Source organism: Panthera pardus, unplaced genomic scaffold (assembly GCF_024362965.1).
Source record: "Panthera pardus isolate Hobbes unplaced genomic scaffold, ASM2436296v1 HiC_scaffold_1, whole genome shotgun sequence".
Classification (NCBI taxonomy): domain Eukaryota; kingdom Metazoa; phylum Chordata; class Mammalia; order Carnivora; family Felidae; genus Panthera; species Panthera pardus.
In genome coordinates, this window is record NW_026526654.1 from 89,029,117 (window position 1) to 89,045,054 (window position 15,938).

The 15,938-nt window shown below is 47.1% G+C and overlaps 1 protein-coding gene and 1 long non-coding RNA gene across 2 annotated transcripts in view; one reads left to right on the top strand and one right to left on the bottom strand.

Moving 5' to 3' along the window:
- Positions 1-3,187: 3,187 nt before the first annotated feature.
- On the bottom strand, positions 3,188-7,111 carry LOC109266181 (uncharacterized). Its single transcript, XR_002079621.2, has 2 exons — positions 6,880-7,111; positions 3,188-5,968 (listed from the first exon to the last, which is right to left on the bottom strand). It is a non-coding gene; the product is annotated as an uncharacterized LOC109266181 (long non-coding RNA).
- Positions 7,112-7,612: 501 nt separating this feature from the next.
- The window catches only part of LATS2 (large tumor suppressor kinase 2), a 76,219-nt gene continuing 67,893 nt past the window's right edge, over positions 7,613-15,938 (top strand). The window contains exon 1 of the mRNA XM_019448002.2: positions 7,613-7,803. The gene's annotated coding sequence lies outside the window, so the exon portion shown is untranslated. The remainder of the gene's footprint in view (positions 7,804-15,938) is intronic.

The window sequence follows — 15,938 nt, forward strand, 5'->3', positions numbered from 1 at the left end:
CAGAGCCCGACACGGGGCTCAAACTCACGGACCGCGAGATCATCACCTGAGCCGAAGTCGGCCGCTTAACCGACTGAGCCACCCAGGCGCCCCATTGCTTCTTGATTTCTTAGACCAGGTCACATCCCCTCTTTTATAAAATCTCACGGATACATTTGTGTTTTTATAGTACAAACCAGAATCCACAATTTCCGTTTGTTTATAGCGTGGGCCTGATTGTTATCTACCTCTCCGGCTAGACTTGCAAGCTCCGTGATAATGCCCATTTTCAGTATTTTGTCCCAGGTGCCTAGCACATCTGGGCACCCGGTGTTGAACCCAACGTTGAACAAATTAGGTACTTGTTGGAGAGGGTGACAAGCCTAGCATATTGTAAATGCTCAATAAATATGTGAATGAATGTATGTGTTCCATTTGAGACCATTTTGACTTTGAAAGGTTGTCAAGACACATACGTGGAAATGTCCAGCATCGCTTGGAAGTGTGGAAACGATGTGGGACTTTCAAATGCAAACTGTAACCTCTGTTAGCCATGAACACACCCAAAATTCCTCTTTAGGCAAAACACCAGAGAGAAATGGTAGGCAAACTCAAGATCTCATTTTTTCTTTAAGGTTACCTTTCGGTGTAGACATAAACCTTGCTCTGTTCTTTCATTGTGTGAACCCTGGGCACCGTGATAATTCCCACGAGAGCGTTATCCACTCTTCCCCTCCCTCTACCTGAGCTCAGTTTAACTTTCTCTCACCTCCCGTGATATCGCACCAATATTCTTTCAGCTCCTCTCTCCCACTCAGATATTAATTTGACAGAGCGATGCCATCTGGTCTTCTCCACTTCTCTGTTTACTTCATGGCCCTATTTCTCTAACATTCTCCCTACTCTCTTCATTCTGTCCATTCTCCGCATGCCTGGAATACCAGACTTTCCCATGACTTTGCTGCCGCCCTTCTCCCCTTCCGAGTATCTTTACCTCAAACTTTAATTCTTTCTGTCGCCTCTTCCTGAAGGGTATTAGCTCTGGGACATTTTTCAAGTTTCGACCCCAAGCCAAGAAACTCTTTTTGTCCTGGGGTTACCAGCTATCGAATACAATCTGCGTGAGTGCTTCCAGACTTTTACAGATTTCCCTTTGCTCTTTGAAATTTGGCCGCCTCTCCGTCACTGGCCTCCTTCCACTTCTGCATGTGAAATCGCCTTATCATCATCTCATCGTGGTTTTCACGATCAAAACCCATTTATCAAGCATCTGAAGATAACACACTCAATTGTTGTTTTGTTTTGTTTTTTCAGATCTGATTAATGAAACAAAATACATGGTCTTAAAAGCAACTGTTCAATAACAACCAAGATGACATTTAGTAGTTAATTTTAAAGTTAAAAATAGACCATGAAAATGTTTCTTTTACAATTACCCACTTAAATAGTTATTGTCAGTGTAGATTGGCTCAGATGTTTCCCTTTGAGAATGTTAATTTCGTTACCGAAATTGATTTTGTGGAGATCAGTTTTGAGCCTCACACTTTTAGTTCTTCCTAAAGCAAAATTTGCCAAGGTTCACTGCAAAAGATTAAATTAAAAATTTGAATGGAAGGTTTTAGAACATATCGGAGCATATAGACCTTGTCAGTGGGATTTGCATTTCAGTTACAGACACAACAACGTACTGCTCGTGTCTGCAGAGAAAATAGAAATCGCAGCCAACTCTACACGTAATGAGAAATAAGTAAATACATAGCTGGTGTTGCTGTCATAGCTCACTCGGCATGAAAAGTAAGCTAACGGGGGATGTGGTAAGAAAAGAAAATTTGTTTTAGCAACTCGTCTCTTAATAATGTGAAGTGTCAACATAAGAATTCTCTAAATGCAGAATGTGATTTTTATCTTGACAGTGTTTCTTTGAGGTCTTCTGGGAACAAATCTTCTTAAAGTCTTGAGCAATCCTGACTTATGCAATCGCATACTTCATTACTCATCTGAGCAGCAGAGCGGCTGCTATGCGGAGAATGAAGCTGTGCTCGGTGGTGTTGGAGGGCTGGAAAGGCAGGTCTGTGGATCCTGGCCAGGGGGCCACCCTGGGAGCCTTGCTGGGACCCTGGGCCTTCCCCTAAAGATGCCCTAGAGAGTTTCATCAAGTTTTCCAGGAGGTCCTGTTTTGGAAAATGGTGAAAGCAATTAGAAATAAGCCAGAATCAGAGAAGATGATTTTAATATTAGAAAACACACATAAGAATGCAAAATGAAAACTTAATACTGGGGATTTTCCCCTCTGGTATCAGAACTGTTTTCATTATTGTGAAACATAAAAGTTTGTACACTAAAAAAGTGGTGAAGATGGTAAGTTAGATGTATTTTACCAAAATTATTATTATTTTTTTAATTTGGAAGAAACCAGAGCACTCGGGTGGCTCAGTTGGTTGAGTGTGTCTGTTGATTTCGGCTCAGGTCACGATCCCAGGGCCGTGGGTTTGACTCCCACATCGGGCTCTGCACTGAGCATGGAGGCTGCTTGAGATTCTCTCTCTCTCTCTCTCTCTCTCTCTCTCTCTCTCTCTCTTTCTCTCTCCCTCCCTCTGCCCCTCCCCCCATACTATCTCTCTTTTTTAATTAAAAAAAATAAAAAATTTAAAAGAAAATAAAATTTAAAAGAACCCTGGTGGTAGAACCCATCAAGTAGGTTTGTATTAAATAAAGGCTTTTACAAAATAAGATATGAAACATTACTGGTCATTCATCTACTGCCTAGCAATCTATTACTCTCTTAAAAACAGTAATAATCTACTTGTATCGAAGTCTGACTTTCTACAATATAAACTCTTTGGGAAATGTCCAGAAACTGAAGAAGCAAATGGCCTTTTAACAGTTGAAACAGCCATCACAAAGCCCTCATTCCTCCCTGCAGAGGAAGACTTCTAGGAATAAGTTCTATCAGCTGTTTCTGTACGTACAGGTTTGATAAGCTAAGTAATCTTCCTTACCTAATAGCAGATTAGCAAAGCAATCTGCTAAAGCAGAAACCTAAAAGCAAAAAAATGAGTAAGGTATGGTATGTTACTAGAGACTGGGGTCTCGACAGCAGAGTTAAAATACAAGCTGCTCACCTAACAGAAGCAAAACAATTAACTGCAAAAAAAAAAAAAAAAAAAAAAAAAAAAAAAATCCCTCAGAACAACCCAAACAAGGAGAGGAGGAATGGGACTTGTTTAATGGGTAAGAGCTTCAGTTTGGGACGATGACGTTCCGGAGATGGGTGGTGGTGATAGTTGTACGACGTGGAGATAATGTCACTGAACAATACACTTAAAATTGGTTAAAATGATGACTTTTATATTATGGATATTTTATCATAATTACAAAAAAGGGTAAAAAAAAAAAAAGAGTTCATCATTGAAACAGAGTCCCCAACTAACAGAGCTGAAATGGTTAATCCTTTCTTTGGAAGTTGCTACAAGTTTGTAGAATGGAACAATCCAACCAACAACCAACCAGAGATGTCCTTGGCTGACCCAAAGTCCTTGGTTCGGAGAAAAAGGTGGTACTTACACTTTGATATTTGAGATATTAAAGTGCATTCAAGAGCACCTGGGTGGCTCAGTCGGTTAAGCGTCCGACTTCGGGTCAAGTCATGATCTCACAGTTTGTGGGTTCGAGCCCCGCGCCAAGCTCTGTGCTGACAGCTCGGAGTCTGGAGCCTGCTTCGGATTCTGGGTCTCCCTCTCTCTCTGCTCCTCCTCCACTCACACTGTCTCTCTCTCTCTCTCTCTCCTTCAAAATTAAATAAACATTAAAAAATTAAAAAAAAAAATTCCGTAAAGGGCATTGAATACATTCAAATCAATAGTTAAGACGTTCTTTGCATGTAGTCTCAGGGGAAGAATATGGTTCCTGTTCCTGTGGAATTTATAAACTACTCAAGGAAACAAAATACCTGGGTATAAAACAAATTACATCAGTGTGCCTCATCTTCCAGTTTTGTAGGCCTTTTAGGACCGGATGCTGCTTTCCAGGCACTAAGGCATAAAGAGGCTGAGCCATAATCATTCAGGTTTCTTGCATTCAAAGCCTGGGGAAGGGGTGGCGGGCAGGTAGGTAGTCTGATGGCATCCTCCTCGGGTGCCTCAGTGAGAACCTCTAAAACATCCTGGCCTCACAACCGTCGGGGCCGTGCCTGGGAGTGGATTGCCCCTTGTGCTCGTAGCGGCTGCTTCTCTCTGCTCTGGCTGCTGCTGGAGACATGCCTTTGAGTTCTTGTTCCTCCCTCTAGAACGCCCGCCCCTCCTCCCTCAGATGAAGCATAAGGGAGTTATTTGATTTCAGCTTCCTTCTTCATAAGTACACTATAATCAAGACTTCCTGAGACCCGTGTTTTTAAGCTTTGGAGCCAGATCTACCAAGGTTTGAATCCCAGCTCTTAGATCTTGGGTGAGTCACTGGGACTCCGTGTTTTAGGATCCTCTTCCAGAAAATGGGGTTCATAACATAGTTGTCTAGAGGATTAAATGAGATAATACACAAATTTAGGGCAACAGCTGGTATAGAGTAAGGACGCACACATACATCTATATACATGGGATGTTAATTATCTACACATTGAAACATTGCCACTGCGGTAGGCCTCGTGCTCAGCTGGACTTGTGTTCTCTCCTTCTCCTCTTCTCAGCTCGATGCATTGTGTGGATGTACTTACTTAGTTGATTATTTAATTAAACACAATTTTTGTTAACTATTCTATTTAGAAGTATTAAGAACTATCAGACAGAAACCACCTAAAAGGGTGAAATAGGTGACCGAGATTAAAGAGTACACTTATCATGTTGAGCACTGAGTGATGTATAGAATTGTGGAAACACTATATTGTATACCTGAAACTAATGTAACACTGTGTGTTAACTACACTGGAATTTAAAAACTTACAAAAAATTTTTAAAAAATGGGGAACTGGGGTGGCTCAGTTGGTTAGGTGTCCAACTTCGGCTCAGGTCATGATCTCATGGTTCACAGGTTCGAGCCCCGCGGCGGGCTCTGTGCTGACAGCTCAGAGCCTGGAGCCTGCTGCAGATTCTGTGTCTCCCTCTCTCTCTGTCCCTCCTTCACTCATGAGCAAGCGTGAGCATGCGCGCACTCTCTCTCTAAAATAAAAACTTAAAAACATTTTTGTTAATTAAAAAATTTTTTTAAATAAAGAAAAATCAAGTACATAAAAAATAATAAAATAAATGAAACAAAAATCACCCAGAATCACTAAATCCAGAAATTACAACTTTTAACATTGCTGCATATTTTTCTGGACTTAAAAAGAAAAAAAAATACGTATGTACGTATGTTTAAGTTTTTTTGTATTACATGTTATATAACAGATATTTTTGTATATAGCTTTTGAAAATAAATATATATACTTATATTATTTTACAAAATTGGATAGTGTACTCTATTATGTCACTACAAGGCTGTCAGCTCCAGCAGGGGATAAATCATGTGGTTTTGCTCTCCATGGTATCCCCAGTGCCTGCTTTTAGCCCATGACTCATAGCAGTACTCAAAAAATAAAAAAACAAAAAACCCAAAGGAATGAATGACTCCACATCAATAAACACATACCCAGAAAAACAATAAACATGACCATTAATCACAATATCCTCCTGCATAGGTGTGTCAGTTTCCCTAAGCAAGCTTCCATTTAGAAACTTACTTGTTTCCACTTTGTTTCCCATATATATTTGAACATTTTCAAAAGATTTTTTTCAAAGAAAGGCACAAAGGATAACACAGCACGCATGATTGAACCTACTTGCCCGGAATCCACAAATTTTAAGGTTTTGACAGTTCGGCATCGCTTTTTTAAATACAAGAAGTAACACACTGGAGGTAAAGTTGAAGTCCTCATTCTTCCCTCCTCAGTCTGGTTTCCCTCCTTCCACGTAGGCAACAGCTGTCCTGAATTGGGTGCATCTTCCTGCAGTCTCCATGTCTATACTCATAAAAGTACGGGATTAGTATAGGTTCTGTGGTATTTATTTATGAATACGGTATCATAGTATATATATATATAGTTCTGCAACTTACTTTTTTCCACTGTCCAATTGAATTCTCATTCATCCTTTGAAAAGTATACAGCTAGTTCATTCACTTAGCTCTATTGTCATGTGAATATCTACCTTTTATTTTCCCACTATTCCCTATTGCTGGATATTTTACGTTCTTCTGGATTTTTCACTATTGCAAACAATGCTGTAACTAATTACAAAATTTTGTAAGGGTTTTTACACATAATTTTAAGGTCCACTAAATTCCTTTTATTTACAATATTTCTTTGACCAAAAAAACAATTTTTTTTAAAATTTAATTATGTTGACATCTTTGAAGACAGCAAGGGCGGGACCTTAAAACACACGCAAAGAAGAATGTCAACCAGCCCAGCCCGCTGGGGGCCAGGGAGGAAAAAGTAAGGTCGCTGTGGGAGTGAAGAGGTACACAGGTGAGGGCAAGAGGGATGTAATTACGGAGTATCCGCGGGGGACTTAACCGCGCAAGATGCCTGGATAGAGTGCGGGACAAGACTGAAAAATAAAATTGAATTCTAAGTTGCACAAGAATGGTTTCATTACCAGAGCTCAAAGCGGAGGGAAAACAGGAGGGCTATGTGGGAAGATCCCCTGGAAGAGCTAAGGCAGAGGCAGGGCTGGAAGCCTAGGTGGCAGTGAGAGAGGCGAGGGGCAAGAGGACAGGAGGACAGACGGGGGACTGGTAAGGTCGTGAAAAACGTCCGGACACGATGACCTTCGTTACCGTTTCTTTTCAAATTAAAATTTAAAAACTTCACAAGAGTTCGTTAATGAAAAAGGAAACTGGATTTGCTTTTACAAGGATCCTAGTCCCTACCATCACCTGCCGCAGTCTGTGGGTGGCAGGCAGGACGAGCTCTCATCTCCGCACAATCCCCGCCTAAGCCCTGTACCACATCCAGAGCTCACAAATGGAAAGGCAGTCGAGGGGCTGAATTGCACAAGTCACTGGCTGGTCTACGAGACCGTCCACATAGTCTTGAAACACGCGCATCGCGAGACACTTCCCGCAGACAAAATCGCCACAGCAGGGGGGCTGCACTGAATTCAAACTGATTACATTCGGATACACATCCGGACGTCCTTCTTTAGTACTCGATGCCACGGACAAACGGCTGTCTGTCCTCTTCTGCCCTTACTCTCAGCAGCTGGCGTCTGCTCGGTAACTCGGTGGCTCCTTCAGGCCTGTTCACTTACTTTCTCCACCAAGGCTGGTCTGAGATGCCTAACGGCGGCTTTGAGGACGGAGTTACCAACTTTTATACCAGCGCAGTCGAAGGGGCAGTACTGGAGCCGGGGGCGGGTGACAGAGGGGCAGAAAGGTCCGCGAGCGCCGGCGGGGAGGCCGCGGGCAGGTGGCGGCGGGCTGGGGCGGCCGCGACCGGGAGGCAGGAAGCGGCGGCGGGGCGGAGCGGGGCGGGCCGGCCGCCGAGCAGCCAGGGCCGCAGGCGCCCCGCCCGGGCTGGTATGCGGCCGAGAGTGACGCGGGAGGCGGGGTCACGTGACGCCCGTGGAATGCCAACAATGTAGCGAATGTCCCACTTGGGTCTGCGCGCTGGAACCTCGGCGTGAGCGCCCCGGGAAGATGGAGCAGCCGCCGCCCGCGTCGCCGCCGCCCGGGGCTCCCCCGTCCCCGCGGGGCCAACAGCAGCTCCAGCCACCGGCGCCCGGTCCCCCGGCGCGCGAGGCCCCGGAGCCGCGGGCGAGGACGCCCCGGAGGGTGTAGACCGCGCCCCAGGAGGTGAAGGGGCAGGGGCGGGGGGCGTGCGGCCAGGGGCCGCGGCGGGGCGGCTGGAAGTTTCCGCGGGCCGGCGGGGCCCTGGGGCTCCCCGCGCCCACCCTCGGGCCGCCGCGGGCCGCGGCTCCGGGAGGGGCGCCCGACTCGGCGGGGCGGCCGGGCCGAGGGGCGGGGAGCGGGGCGGCCGAGGAAGTTTGTCCCGAGCGAAGCCCTGCGCCCTGCCCCCCCCCCACTCCCCCGCCCCGGCCCCCGCCCGGCCCGGGCCCGGAGCCGCCTCCGCTGGCGGCGCGTCGTCGCGGGCCGTCCGGCGTCCGCGGGGCCGGGCAAGTTGCGAGCGAGCGCCCGGCCGGCGGGGCTGCGCCGCTTTGTTGTGCGCCGGGCGGCGGCGGCGGCGGCGGCGGCGGCGGCGGCGGCGGCGGCGGCGGCGGCGGCGGCGGCCGGGCTCCCGGCGGGGCAGGGGCGGCCCCGGGGGTGCTGGGCTTTTACCCCCAGGCCGGGCCGGGCGCGGCCGCGGGGCCCGACAGCGCCGGGATCCCGCGTCCACCGCGCCGCCGTCTACGGGGGCCGCGCCGTCGACCCTGCACAGGCCTCGGCGTCGTGGCCTCGCGGGCCGTGCGCCCGTCCCCCCCCCCCCCCCTCCTCCCAGCGGGCCGCGCCGCCCGCACGGCCCCCGGCGACGCCCGGCCGGCGCGCGCCCCGACCTCTCCGAGTGTGCCTCCGGGTCCTCGCGGGTCGCAGCCCGAGCTTCAGGGGCGCCTTCTCGGCCGCGAGAGCGGCGGCCGTTGCATAACACGCCTTTCCTGCGCCCTAGTTTAGCCGACTTTCTGGAGCTCGTCTTTTCTGATGCAACCTCACGTGCAGTTGGCTCCCCTGCCGGACCCCGGAGGTGCGGATTCTGAGTTAAGGCGAGTTTTGCCAGTCGCTTCTGCGCAAGCCTGCCTTCGGAACCTCTGGAAGAGCATCTCCCTCGGGGTGAAGTCTGGCGCGCGGGGTTGGGCGGGAGTGTCAGCCTGGAGCAAACCTGTAGTTTGTTGATTCCGAGTCCCCAGTGCCCCAGGGGGAGGAGGGGAAGGCCGGTCCCCGAAGGAGGTGCAACTCACCTGACGGCGCGGGGGGGCCCCGGTATTCGAGGGCTGCTGGCCACCTGATCTGAGCCCTTCGAATTAGAAGTGTTTTTTTTTTTTCTTCTTGCAAGCGTAACGGTGAAAGTACCCTTTATTTGTAGCTTTGTGATGACAAAATGTTAAACAAGAACTTTTACATTTTCGCACTATGTAGGGTATAAGTGAGCGTGCTCTCAATATAGTTGTAATCTAGACTTTAAAAAAATCGTTTAATAGTGCTGTTAAGCAGAGACTATGAGTTTGCAGGTAAAAATTCAGGGGCCAAAGAACGCATTTCCCAAAGTATTCGGCAAATACGTTACATTTTTACAGGAATGTTTACCCACATTTTACTAAGAAACTTAAATGTACTGAAATTTGACATGAAAGTCACAAAACGTGTGTTGTCTTTGTACAAGTGTTCGGTTTAAACTTAAAGTTTAGTAGATGAGGGGCCTTCCTTTAACAATGGCTTATTGTTAGGAAATTTGTATAAGTACATCTTGGTCCATATATTTAGTTGAATCTCGGGGTAAATCCCTCCACGATGGACCACCGATTTTGAGGGCTAAATCAAGAGACTAAGAGGCTTTGTATCTTTTAATTTTTTGTTTAGCGGCTGTTGTAGTAAGGTAGTAACAACAATCTTACAAAATAAGAATGCAGAGACTGTTTAAGAAAGTCTGTTTTAAATTATAATTAACAAGACACTACGTTATTCAGCGTCTCCTAAAATTTGGACTCATTATCCAGGTATATAGAACACTGTTTAATGAATACACCAGCATTCCTTTGAAATTAAAATTGCCGAACATTTAGTAAATCTCCAAATGTCAAGCCGTTTAAGATAGTATCTGCAGAAGACATCATGCAAAATTATTAAGGTCAATTACTAGAATCATGAAATTTTAGAATTGGAAAAGATTCTACTAGCCTCTGCATCTAGTTGGAAATAGTTTTGACCTGAGTGTAAATTGAAACTGTACATGTTTCTTTCCTTAGCAAATCACAGGGTTGATGGGAGGGACTTTCCTTTGGTGGGAGGGGAGTGTTTCTACAATAATATGACTTGTTATTTTAAATGCTGTGTTGTAAATAGCCAGCCCTAGGCTCCTAGATCCCACTATTCTGGGGGGGGGGGGGGGAGGTGTTGAAGCTGATAAATTCGCCACAAACACTGGGTAGGATTTGGAAAGCTTGGGGGCGGGGTGTTCTGCTTTGTATTGGAAAAACCAGACCAACACAGTTTCGAAAAGCCGTTTTTATATTTTATTTCATGGTGATGATGTAAAACTTCTCAACAGTATTCCTTCCTGACCTCTAAAAAATGGCTTGAAGAAATACAGAAGATAACTCAGCGCATTTAATTTGTCTAGACTGTAAATCTGTTTAAAAAGGAGCAAGATATCCCGATAGGCAGAGTAAAGGGGTCGGGCTTGATAATCCCTAAAGTGACTGACTTCCAGCTGAAAAAAGTCTCTGAATCTCCTTCCCTTTTAAAAAAGCCTATTGCTCAGTAATTCCTCTGGACAGATCTGGGCCTCTGTGGCACAAGTCCAGGGGTCACCGCTCCTATTGGATGTCGGGTGGATGATGCTCTAGGAAGCAGGCCATTATTACACACGGCGCCTTTGAACGGCTCTTGGTATTTGACCGTAGCCCTGCTTGGACCACCAGTTTCATTAAGTGTTAGCTATTCTCTCAGGATTGTTTTTTTTAAAGCGACTGTTATTCGATTTATCGTTTCATTTGGAAGTATTATTCAAACGGGTTAATAGTGGAAATAAAGATAATGTTGGCGATACTAAAATTAGGACAGAAATGTGACATTGCTGAATGTTGGCCGGTCACCACATGAAAACAAAACCTGATGTTGCTTACCATCTAGACCATGGCCACCTAATGGTGACAAGCAGTTTTTTAAGCTAATTAAGTACTTCTCGCTCATGTGCTAACGTTTGACATTCAGAGGAATTTCTCTGGAGGACAAGTGAAACATCTCGTATTTTGTAGCAGTGGTGTAAGTTTATGGACAGCTAGTTATTGTTCTATTTTGGCATAGTGTAGATTCTGTAGCCTCTAAGTTAGCAAGGATGGCAAAGATCTGACGGATGTAAGTTGGCTTTTGACTGGAGTGGGCCTTTGTTGGAGTATTGGCCTCCCTGCCTCCAGGCAGTTTTCCTGATCAGCAATGCTAAGGACCAACGGGTTCCATTACTAATTAACCTCATCCTCCCTCAGGAGTCTCACTCCTGTGTTTTCATTAAATGTACCCAGACGGTACCTGCGCCCTCCCCGACACTGTCTGCCTGTTCATCTTTCTCTTGTATGTTTGAGCCTTTTCACAGGAAGTTCCAGGCTCTAAGAATAGCTTCACACTTCCTTCATCAAATCATAGCCCTTTAGCCTTTCCAGTTTTGCTGAAATGATCCTTTCTGTAACAGATTTTTCCCAAACAGGCACATGTACTCGGATTCTTTGCACAGTCACAGTGTTACCTCTGTCCATAGCAGGGGCTCTCAAATGGGATGGGTGTCCCGACTCCCTAGCTGGCGTATGTCTGAAATTTGGAGGGGGAGGAAGTAGGGCCTTCCCAAAGATTGAGAACCCTTGCTCGGGTATGGAGTTGAAGATAAGGAGACCCATCCTGTACAGCTGCTTGCTTGCTGTTAGGAATGCTGCAAATAACGGATAATAAATTTATCTACAACCTGGTCGCTTGAGTAATCTTGAGTACAGACTTCTGTGGTTCCATTTTTTTTTATGCCGTTGCTCATAATGCATACGTACATATCCTACAGATATCGGGTGCAGAACTATAGAGAATGTGATGGTTTGTTTTTCTTCTAGATAGTAAGCTTATTTAGAGGTGAGACCTTGTTCCATCTGGGTGAGACCTCATAATATCCAGCAAAGTTTTTGGCACACCTATGGCACTTCTCAGCCCACTACAGCCTTGTGATGGCACTGTTTTGGGGGGGAGTTTTCTTGGATCCCCAGAGGAATGTAATCATTGATTTCCTCCAAGACCCTCGTTATGAGGGGTATGGCCCCCGTTGTGTGGTTTCCTGGCCTGGACACAATGGAGAGGCCCATCAGCGTGGTGGTTTGTGATTCTGACGTTCAGCATCTGGTTGGAGGCCTGGCCCGGCCGTCTGATGTAGTTTCAGCTTTGCTAGTTAATTATGAGAAGGATATGATTTCAATTATAAGTGGAATTTTAGTCCCAAGAAATACCATTTAAAAAAAAATGCCAATGTTTATCATTAGTGTGGGTCTGGTGGATTCTGTGGTTGGTGCTTGACAGGCGTTAAGCAACCGTGGGTCTACGAAGCACTAAGAGAAATCAGACTAAAAGTTCGTGAACACCTTTAGCACTTTCCAGGATCGGGATTGGATTTGATGGCACCAAATTAATAGATGCTTCAGATAATCGCTCGTAACAGTTGTCTATGAGCCACCTGTACTGAAGTAGTTGTCTCAGCTCCAGGTTTGAAAATGAGGAGTTTTTGTTTTGTGGGTTGTGCTGTAGTTTTAAAATTCTGGAGTCTTATAGTTTCTTTTAAAGCATGTTCAAATCGATTGATGATACCAAACAAATTTCTAAAACCAGATCTACCTTGCCTGGTACCCTCATTTCTTAAAACCCATATCCACGAGGCCCTAGGGTCGTCGTGTTTAGGAAATTCTTGATGAAAGAAGTTATTAAAATGATATGGCGGTGTGTCAGAGGAACTAATTTCCAGCTGCAATCTTAGTTTAGTGAGTATTCCCACGAAAAATTCTTTCCTAAGTTCATAATTTGGCCATGAAATCAATTGTCTTCAAACTAAAACCTAAAATACAAGGTCTCAGGCTGCGAAAATACTTTCGTTCTTTATGAGACTGAAGGAAAGTTTCCTGCTTTCCAGATTGTTCAGGCAGGAACACAGTTTACCCAGAGGTGCTATTTTACATATTGGCCTACGGAGACAGGACAGTGCCTGTGGTGGTCGCAGGGCCAGCGCTTGCTGTGAGACGACGGTGGAAGATGGAAAGAACATGAGAAGAGTGGGTGCTGACCTCCTTCCCTGCCACGCGGAGGGGCTCTCCTGGGTGGTGGGTTTATGGGGGGTCACCGAATCATTCTTTCCACTTCTCTGTAGTTTGAAATTTTTCATAATAAGCTGTTGAGGGGCAAATAAGAAGAAAAGAAACCAAGACCTCTGATCACATTCTGTTTAAGGGTTCATCCACTTGGTATTTTCAGCTCAGGAATAAATATGGACGGCAACACAGAAATGCTGGTCTCACCTGTGCTGGTTGGCTTTATAACTGGAATGTTTGTGGGAAGCTCGAGTGCCTAAATAGCTGCCAAGTGTCTTAGGAGCATGGCTCTGCAGAAGCTGTTCCCTGTCATGTGTTTCAGCGTCCTGGTGGCAGGGTGGGGGGGACGGTGGGGGAGACGGGGGGGGGGTGGCCAGCATCCTGGCAGTGAGGGTGACGGTGGGGGTGACGGTCAGCATCCTGGCGGTGGCTGTGGGGGTGGGGGGGGTGGTGTCCTTGCATGGGCGTGTGTGCCATCGGCAGATTAGACTTCACTCCGGGAGGGGACTTTGCCCTCCTGTCAGCGCCCCATCCTGAGGTCCAGTCTCTGCATGTGTAGCTGTGTTTAGAAAGGGAACCATTCTCCAAACGCTAGTTAGCTAAACGTGAATAGTTAGATGATTTTTCCCCATTTTTTATGAAAGTGAATTGTACATAGTACGTGTCATTTTAGCCACTCACAGTGTATAATTCAGCTGCATGAGGTACATTCACGTTGTTCTTGGAATCGTCACCTCCGTCTGCCCTCCAGGCTTTTTCATCATCCATACAAACACTCTCCGCACTAGACGGTAGTTCCCCATTGCCCTGGGCCCTGGTCATCTCCATTTCCGCTTTGTGTCTCTCAGGTTGCCTGTTCTAGATGCCTCATTGTAAGCAGAATGATGCAGTATGTGTCCTCCTGTGTCTGGCTTATTTCACTTAGCATGATGTTCTCACGGTCCAGCCATGTAGTGGCCTGTGTCACAGCTGCGTTCCTGTTCTTGGCTGACTGACGGACTGTAGTTGTGCGACTTTGATCATAGTTATGTGTGAGCTTCTCTCGGGGATGTTTCGTTGGGGCCGCGTCTTAAGTCCCGGGGCAGAGCTCTGCTGTTTCCTAGGGGCCTCCCGTGTGCACCGCCTTGTGCCAGCCGTGTTCCTGCACTGCCTGTACCCCACCGCAGGTGCTCCTGTCCCCCGGAGCCTCCCGGGGAGGTGACTCCAGGGGAGTCCCACACTATACGCTGTGATGGCACTGTGGGAAGGCTGGGAGTGGACAGCAGGGTCTCTGAGATCGGGTGGGCAGGAAGGTCCTTCTGCGGAGGGGAGTTTTAAGCTGAGAATTCTGGGAGGCATAAGTGAATCGGGCTGGGAATGGTATTTGTTCCTAGCAGAGACAACGGTCTTGCCAGGTTCCAGACGTAAGGAAGAATTTGTTGCTTTTAAGTTGCCCAGAGTCCTACAGATTGAACTGGATTCTGGCTGGTCGGGAAGCAGTCGGCTTCTCGAAACTCAGGTACTGCTCAGAACTGAACATCCTGGGCCCGGCTGAAGGCACGTGTTTTAAACATGAAGTCAAATGACTTAAGTTTTTCTCTCTCTGTGCTTTTCTTTTTTTTTTCTTTTTTTTTCTTTAAAAAGGAAGATACTTTAACTTTTGAAGCACGGTTATCGAATATTTAAAGAGGAGGCACACGGAGTGAGCATAAAATACCCGTGTTTCTACATTCAGTTTGGTGCCTTTTCCACTGAGCCCGTCTGCAGTTTGCCCTGGTGTGGTCTCTTGACTTGATTAAAGCCGTTTTTACTGATTCTGAGTCCTGAACTTACTAGTAACTCTAATAATTGGCCAGGGTGTTGTGCGTTACAGAGGAGAGTGATGTCACGGGCGGCTTTACCTGTGATCTCCCGAGCAGCCCTGTCAAGGAGACAGAGGGAGGCTTGTTGCCCAGCCGGAAACCGAAGCTCCAAGAGGGGAAGTGTTGGCCCAGCTCACGGAGCCAAGTGCCAGAGCTGGGGGCGGGAGTCCGGCTTCTCACCTCCAGCTGCTGTTTCCTTTGCACCGAACGGCAGTCTTCTGAATCAGCCTCCCCCAGACGTGTCCTCACTTCCCCATAACTGCCCTCCTCCGTCCCCACCAAGGCTGCTTTCTTGACGGTGCTCCCTGTGCCGACGGTTGTCGTGGCTCAGAGGACGGTCCTGCCATCAGCTCTGGTTTCCAGACCAAAAACCTGGCCGCCTCTTCCAAAGCAGTCCTCTAGTGAACGTCACCAACCCTGCAGGTTCTAGTTCTTAGCTGCTGTTGAACCCACCCACTTCTCTCCGTTCTCCGGCTGCTATTCTGTTTCAGATCCCCACAATTCTTTGGGAAGACTTTTACTGTCACATTAGGTAAGTAACCAATGCTCCCCTCTGTCTCCCATCTTAGACTCTGAGCGCCTTCAAGTCAGAGGCTTGTCATTATTTTCTGCTTCCCTAAAACCTAGTAATAGGACCGCCTTGTGTGAGTGTTCACGTTGTGCACGGTTCAAGGGCCTTGCACGTAAAAGGGCACGCCTCACGTCGTGTAAGTGCTCACTTCCGTGAGGGCGTGTGCAGCCTGTGTGCAGACTCTGGGGCACTCGCAGATTACCTGAGCGGCAGCAGGGAGTTACCTGCCCGGATAAAGTCACGTGATGCACACGATACGCACATACTCTGGACAGTACATACGATCACATCTCTCCTCTGTCACCTGCCTTGAAGAACCACCCTCCTTGTGGTTCAGACTTTACCTGCCCCCCTCACTCGGGGTGTGTGATAGATCGTGACTTGTGTCCTCAGTATGTTTAAGAGCGAGCCGGGCCACTGTCCACAGAGCTCTGGAAAGCTCCCCAGGGCAGGAGCTGCTCGCGTTGTACGACAATACAGGCGCAAAGAACTTACTTGACAAAGGGGCATCTTTTTATGGCCCCGCAAAAGTACCGC